Genomic DNA, 6,731 nt, shown 5'->3' with positions numbered 1-6,731 from the left:
TTATCCTAAAAACAGCGTAGACATACTTTAGCGTTTTCCTTGGGGAGGTCCGCACTAACGAGCAGCAAGTCTGTTTGAAACGCTAACACAAGCCTTGTGGTGGTGCTAGAGACTGACGTCAGTGGGGTGAAGGTGGCATGCGCCGACCCCAAAAGTATCCGCAGCGTCTGGGTCCAGGCCGGGCCAGACGCTCTCACTGCCAGTTGTTTCCAGCTCACTGTACCAGCCAGGCCCTGAGAGGACCCAGAGCCAGGGACCGGAGCAGAGAGGAAAAGAACCACTTCCACCAAAACAAACCTGCGCTCTCCATATGCACTTTATAAAAACAAACGTCTTCCTGGAGTTTCTCCTGAGCAGCTGCTGTTTGTTTTTAGTCAGGTTGACAGTAAGAAGTGAAGTCAGCTCAGCCGCCAGAGAGAGAGGAATACAGGGCATTCCAGGATAATTGAATAGCGGCGCAGTCGTGTGTGTGGATGTGTGTGGATGGCACAGATCAGCCCAGAGTGGCTGAGACAGATGGGTTAGGAAGTGATCTCAATGAGACAGCTCTGTTCTGATGAATTTGGAAGAGATCCGATGAGGCAGCTTCATCTGGTGTGTGTGTGTTCCTGTGTGTGTGTGTGATGCAGTGAAAGGTGAGTCCCCATAAATCACCCAAAATCTTTTGGGTGTCACAAAGCATAAATGTGTGCACGCGTGTGTGTGCATGTGTGTTTACCTTCTGTACTACACACTCTGAAATTCTGAAATCCAGGACCAGGACAATAACAGGATGTGTCCTTCCCAAGAAATGCCACAAATCATCAAGTTATCAAACATGGAGACAGTCACCATAGATATGCCATTGTTCCTCCAAGAGTGCCTTTTGCCTTTGCATGCAAGAAAACTCAAATAGTTCAGCAGCGAGTATGTGACAGCAGTTACATAATCCACAATGGAGCAAGAAACCCGTCCAAATACATCCACCATCATGTTACATTCCAAGTAATATAACAAAGATTTGGATGTGTCCGTTTTTGAGCCTATGTGATCTTTAAGTTTATTTCAAGACTTTTGCATATCAGAACAACTAAAAACAAAAAAAAAATTTAAAAAGAATTTCTGGATCCTTTCTTTGAAATCAGTAAATATTTGAGCAAAAAAAAAAAACACATATAACTTTATTTAACAAGGACTAATCCAGAACTCAGACGCAGCGTTGAGAAAATTCACTGCATGACAAAATGTCCAGGAAACCCAGCAGCAGCCATATCCTGAGACGAGCTTTTTCTGAATAACCTTATCAGCCTCTGAGATCTTTGAAGTGGAAACTTGGCCCTCTTCTCTGTATAGTGCTTCACTGCATCGAGGCTTGTGGACTTTTGCTCCTGCGGAGCTCTGTTAAGGTCCAACCACAACATTTGAATCAAGTTGGAGTCCAGACTTTAACTGGGCCCTTACAACAGTTAGAGTCTTCTGCCTTCTAGCAGTTCAACTTGGTGCCTGTAATAAACAGTGTTATGAGTGTTAGCCCCCTTATAGATTCAGTTTTTTTTATTTTTTTGCTAACCTTAAATGTGCCAGATCATCAGTGTTGTTTTAATGTATGATAAAGATAACCTTAGTGAACAAAAAACGTAGTTTCCAGATAATGATTTTACTTAATGAAAGAAAAAAGTGTATCCTCATCAGTCTGAGTAATCATCCCTAAGTTAAATCATGAATTATTAACAGTTGCCCTTTTAAAAACCTAACCCATACCTTCTTAATGGAAGACCTGTAGAGTTAAGAAATCATGGCCTGATGTAATGATTTTGAATAACATATGTGAAACAAAGCTAAAGCCATACAGTATGTCAGTCTACAGTAGAAACAGTTTCAACTTAGTAAAATAACTCTTCAGTGCAGCTCTCCCTGACCAACATCTAAAGCCCTGTAGACCTCATTCCTTTAGTTATAGTCACGCTTCACGATTCACCAATAAGAAAGAAACTTGGCAAAAATGGTCTTCATGGGACGGTTCCAATTGAAAAACCACTGCTGACCCAAACGAACACAAAAGACCCGTTTCATATTTACCAAAAACATCTTGATAATCCCCCAAGAATTTTTGCCAAATGTTATTGGTGATCGGCGAAACTGAAATATTTTAAAAAGGATTTGGCTCATGTCAGATGTGGTGGAAATATTCACTCAGTATTTCAGAAAAAGTCAATAAAATCTACAGTCAAACATGGTGGTGGATTGCTTTGGTGTTTCGGGTTGTTCTGCCTTGAACACCAAAGACTCCTGGAGCGTTTCCATCCTTACCATCAGTTCATGACCTCAAGCCCAAACATACTAAGAGTGACGCATCCCGTAATCAGGCTTAGGGGTTGAACTTTTTAACATACAGCCAGGCTGGTCTGAATTTGGTGTTCCTGCCTACAATGAGTGAATGTTATAAGACACGGGTTTTTGAACCTTTCCCAATGGCTCCTAATAACCAATTTAATACCAAATGCTGCTTTAAGCTGTATATTTTTTTTATGTAATTCATTTTTATACTACAACAGAATCACACTAAAAATACCAGTAATATTGCCTTAGATACATTTTTTTGTCATTAATTTGGAAACGGTCCTTTTGTTATTTTCCATTGATTTTAATGTCACACAAAATGGAACATATCTATCCATAAAATAATGATTTTATCTCAAAGTTTACAAACAGAAATAAAGCGATGCTATTTTAAATGATAAATTTCCATAAGTAGATATTTGTAAAAAAATTAAAAAAAAAAAAAAAATTAAAATAAATAAATTAAAATAAAAAATACATTTTTTTTCTTTTCTTTTTTTTTTTTTTAAAGAAGGTCTTCTGACATTTTTTGTAAACATGTACATTTACATTTTGGAACATTTTGTAAACACGTCTTATTTAGCTGTACTGAAGTTAAATATTTCTCTTAGGATTACAGGTTCCAGACAAGAACAACAAACCACCCTGTTTAAAGATTACTGATCTTTTTTTTTTATCATTCTAATCAGTTTTACTGGGACTGGAAATATTTGACGTTGTAAAGGAAGAAGAAAAAAAAAATCTCATTAGAACCACGTTTATCCCACGTGCGTTTCTCTCGATGTTTGCCGCGCTCAGTATTTGCCCTCGCTTGACTCCGCGGAGCGACGCACGCGCGTCTCTGCAGCTGTCTCTGAGCGTGAGAGCGTGAGATAGCGCGTGGGAGGTGATGCTCATGTTGCGTTGCCATGGCGACGTCTGCGGTGAGGCGAAAAGAAACTGAGAGAGGGGCGGTGGGCGGAGGGGCCTCCGCAATGTGAATACATCAAATCCACCACATCCAGAGGGGTGAGATAAACAAAACTCTCTCGGTGCTGCGCGACGTAAAGTCCTGATGGTGTCAAAGGTCACCGGTCAAAGGGGCCTCACTGTCTGGCCCCTTTGGTTGTTCTTTAAAACACACATAAGCTGCTGCGATGAATCAGAATGAACCTATATGGTTACAAAGACGGCTTGTAGCCACTCTGTGTGGCCTGACCTTTTCACGCAACCAGCTGAAAATGTTTCAGAGATAAGCTGGCTATTTTACAGTAAAAAGCCTCCTGCTGGATTTTCCCAGACTTGTACAAAGAAGCAGCTTTAACCTTTTCTTGTACGGCTCTGTCTGCCGTCTGTTTACCTGGAAAAAAACAAAACAAAAAAAACCCGCTGAGCTTTCTCTCGACACCCACAGCGTTACCAAGAAAACTGTTGTTTCTCTGTCTGTTCCTTTAAAATTATTATTACCTCTCATTCTGAAAAAATTTTTTTCTTTCTCCCTTGTCATCATAAAAGCGGTCAGATGAGTCAGCTCACTATTATTGTTCTGTTTCTGTTGTGAATTCCAGTAAGGATCTGAGAGCGTCACATTCAGAAAGCACTGACCCGGCTTCCTCTGGCTGTATTACAGGGACAAGGAGGCTGCAGCATACCCCTCCCACCCTCCGTTCTGATGACCTCAGGTCCCATGGCAGCCCCTCCACCACGCCCTGCACCCCGCCAGCACCACGCTCTGCCCTTCATGTCAACATGCAGGCCACACGTTGCCCTGTGTGGGGCTGATGCAGGATGCAGACCAACCTGAACACACCTGCCCATGCTGAAGCGTGGTGGTGGCCCCATCGTGCCGTGTAGTTGTTTTTCTTCAGCAGGAAACCTGGTCTGAATCTACAGGAAGATGAATGGAGCTGAAGACAACACCTTTCAATAGGCCCTTAATGTCCAGCTTCTTTTTTTTTTTTTTTTTTTAAGAAAAGGCAAAGGAAGTGCAAAAACTAGAGTTATTGCCTAAAAGACCTGCAGCTGCAGCAAAAGTTGATAAAGTACAGACACCTGCGGACTGCAAGCTACACCTCGCAGGTATTCAATGCTGCATATTTTGGTATCGATCTGATACTAAGTAAATATATCGCCAGTACTGCCGATATCGATACTGATACCGACGCTTTTTATTTCCGTTTAAATTTAGGTTGGTTTTTTGGGTTTGTCCTTTGGATTATTTTGTTCAAACCTAGAGCAGAATTTGAATGAAACTTGTAGGCGTCTACTAAATACTTTACATATAACATATGGACATTACAAACTAACAATAGAAAAACAAAACAACAAAATCTCCAATGTGTGAAAAATTGTCCTTTAAGAGCACATCAAAGCAAAAATCCTTTTGAGGTAGAGTTGAGAAACAACAGAACAAAAACAATGTCTGATACTGGTACCATTTTGACATCAATATTATTTATGTTTGGAATCGATTCCAATGTTGTATATTAAAAAAAAGCTTGAGTAAATGTAAAATGAAAAATCTGTTTAAAAAAATGTCATCCGATTAATCGTCAGAATAATCGGTAATCATTAGTTGCAGCCCTGATAACGACCATTAGACACCGTTTGAAAGTGATGCTAGAAAATCTTCACCACATTTGGTGAAAGAGAAATTTAAATCCTGTGTTATTTTTCTCCTACTTGTGGGCAACTTTGCGTTGACAGGTCGCATTTGCATAAATCCTTACAACAGCTTTGTCATTAATTGTAGTTGTATGGTATAAACAAAACCCCAAACTTTAATAGTTTCCAAACTAACCAGGACCCATAACAACAAGCCCTTTGAGATAAAAGTACCTGTAGCCTTTTTTAATTTATGCCTTATTTATCAGTTTCTAGGAACTTCTAGGACCCGTATTTATCTTGCCACAAAACTCAGCCAGCGGGACGATGAGGGAGGTGAGATCACAGTTCACTGCTAGAAAACTCTGTCTTTGGGTCACCAAGTCTCAGACTCTCCACCACGTTGAAATAATTGTCAACTACTTTAGTAATCAATCAATTAATGATCGTCCTAACAACCAGTCCTACTAACAGCCATTAGACACTAGTTACACACCAACTGTTTGTTTGCAAGTGATAATTAAATGAATGTGAATTTTGCTCAACTTTACCAGGATGTTAACTGGAACTGCATAATCTGGTCAGATTAGATTCAGATTTGACTAAACCGTCCAGGTGGATCTGCTATGAAACAGAGGATACACTTCATGCTTACTGTTAAGCACAGTGGAGGATCTATAGGTCTGTGGGGCCTTTTCTCCGATAAGCACCTGGGAACGAATAAATGGATTTCTTGTATTTGTTATCTGTTTGGTAACTCGGTGTGTGGACACGTTTTTATGTTCGGAGAGAGAAAAAAGGGAAGTACCGCGTGTCCAAAACACGGGCCTTGCATTCCAAAACAACATGTACAGTAGGAATTCAAATGTCAGACCCTAATCAGAAGCCATCTAGGAGCAGTCTGTGGGAAGCCAGGTCGGTTGGACATGTTCCTGCTGGCTCAGTGTTTTGCTCCGTCAGAGGAGAAACGTGACCGCCGTGACCGCCGTGCGGCTCAGGCCGCCACCGAAGATGCCTTGACTCTACTCAACCGTGTCTCAGTAGTGTCTTAGCAACAGTAGGTCAACTCTACTGTGTCTGTTTACGACTTCTTCCCTCTCCCCCTTCCACCAGAAAGTTCAAAGAGCGAACGTTTTTATCTGTTTCATTTGCCAAATGAGGCCTCCGGAGATTCTCGCCGGGGAATTGAAATTTTTGACATCATGAAGCGAAAACGTAAGATCTGGGTTTGCTTTGAAGTCGTGTTCACACAGGGGCCATTAAGCCAGCATGTGTTATCGGTTCCTACACTATCTGCTCCACAGACCGGTTTTTGATGTTTGGCACATGGGGCCTAAATTATTGTGAGGGGGATTTTGCAGGTTTCAGGAGGTCTGTAAAAATGTTTTCTCAGTCTCAACCCAACTGTTTAGGCTTGGCTTTGACAGAATCTGATGTTTTATATTGAATAAAGATAGAGTGCATTACAAAAGGATTTATAAACTTTGAACATTTCCGCACTACGTATTTACTTTGGATTTTATGCGACAGAAAGTTGATGCATGGCTGGAAATATTTTACAGGTAAAATTTTAAAAAGTGTGGCGTCCATTTGCATACAGTCCCCCAGTTAAAGCAAATATTTCTGCACATCTCTCTGGCAGGGCTGAAATAGTGAGAGATGGCATGATGCTTCCACCACCAAGATTGGCCTTGGGCACGGTGTGTTTGGTCAGTTCTCTGTTTTTGAATTCAAGTCAAAAACGCTTTTTTCTGACCAGAGACACTAGAAACAAACAGTACGTCTTATGGTTTTCTTTAAAAGTTGACTTTATTTTGCCACTTTTCTAT

Source organism: Xiphophorus couchianus, chromosome 6 (genome assembly GCF_001444195.1).
Source record: "Xiphophorus couchianus chromosome 6, X_couchianus-1.0, whole genome shotgun sequence".
Lineage (NCBI taxonomy): Eukaryota > Metazoa > Chordata > Actinopteri > Cyprinodontiformes > Poeciliidae > Xiphophorus > Xiphophorus couchianus.
Note: the sequence above shows the minus strand (reverse complement) of the source record.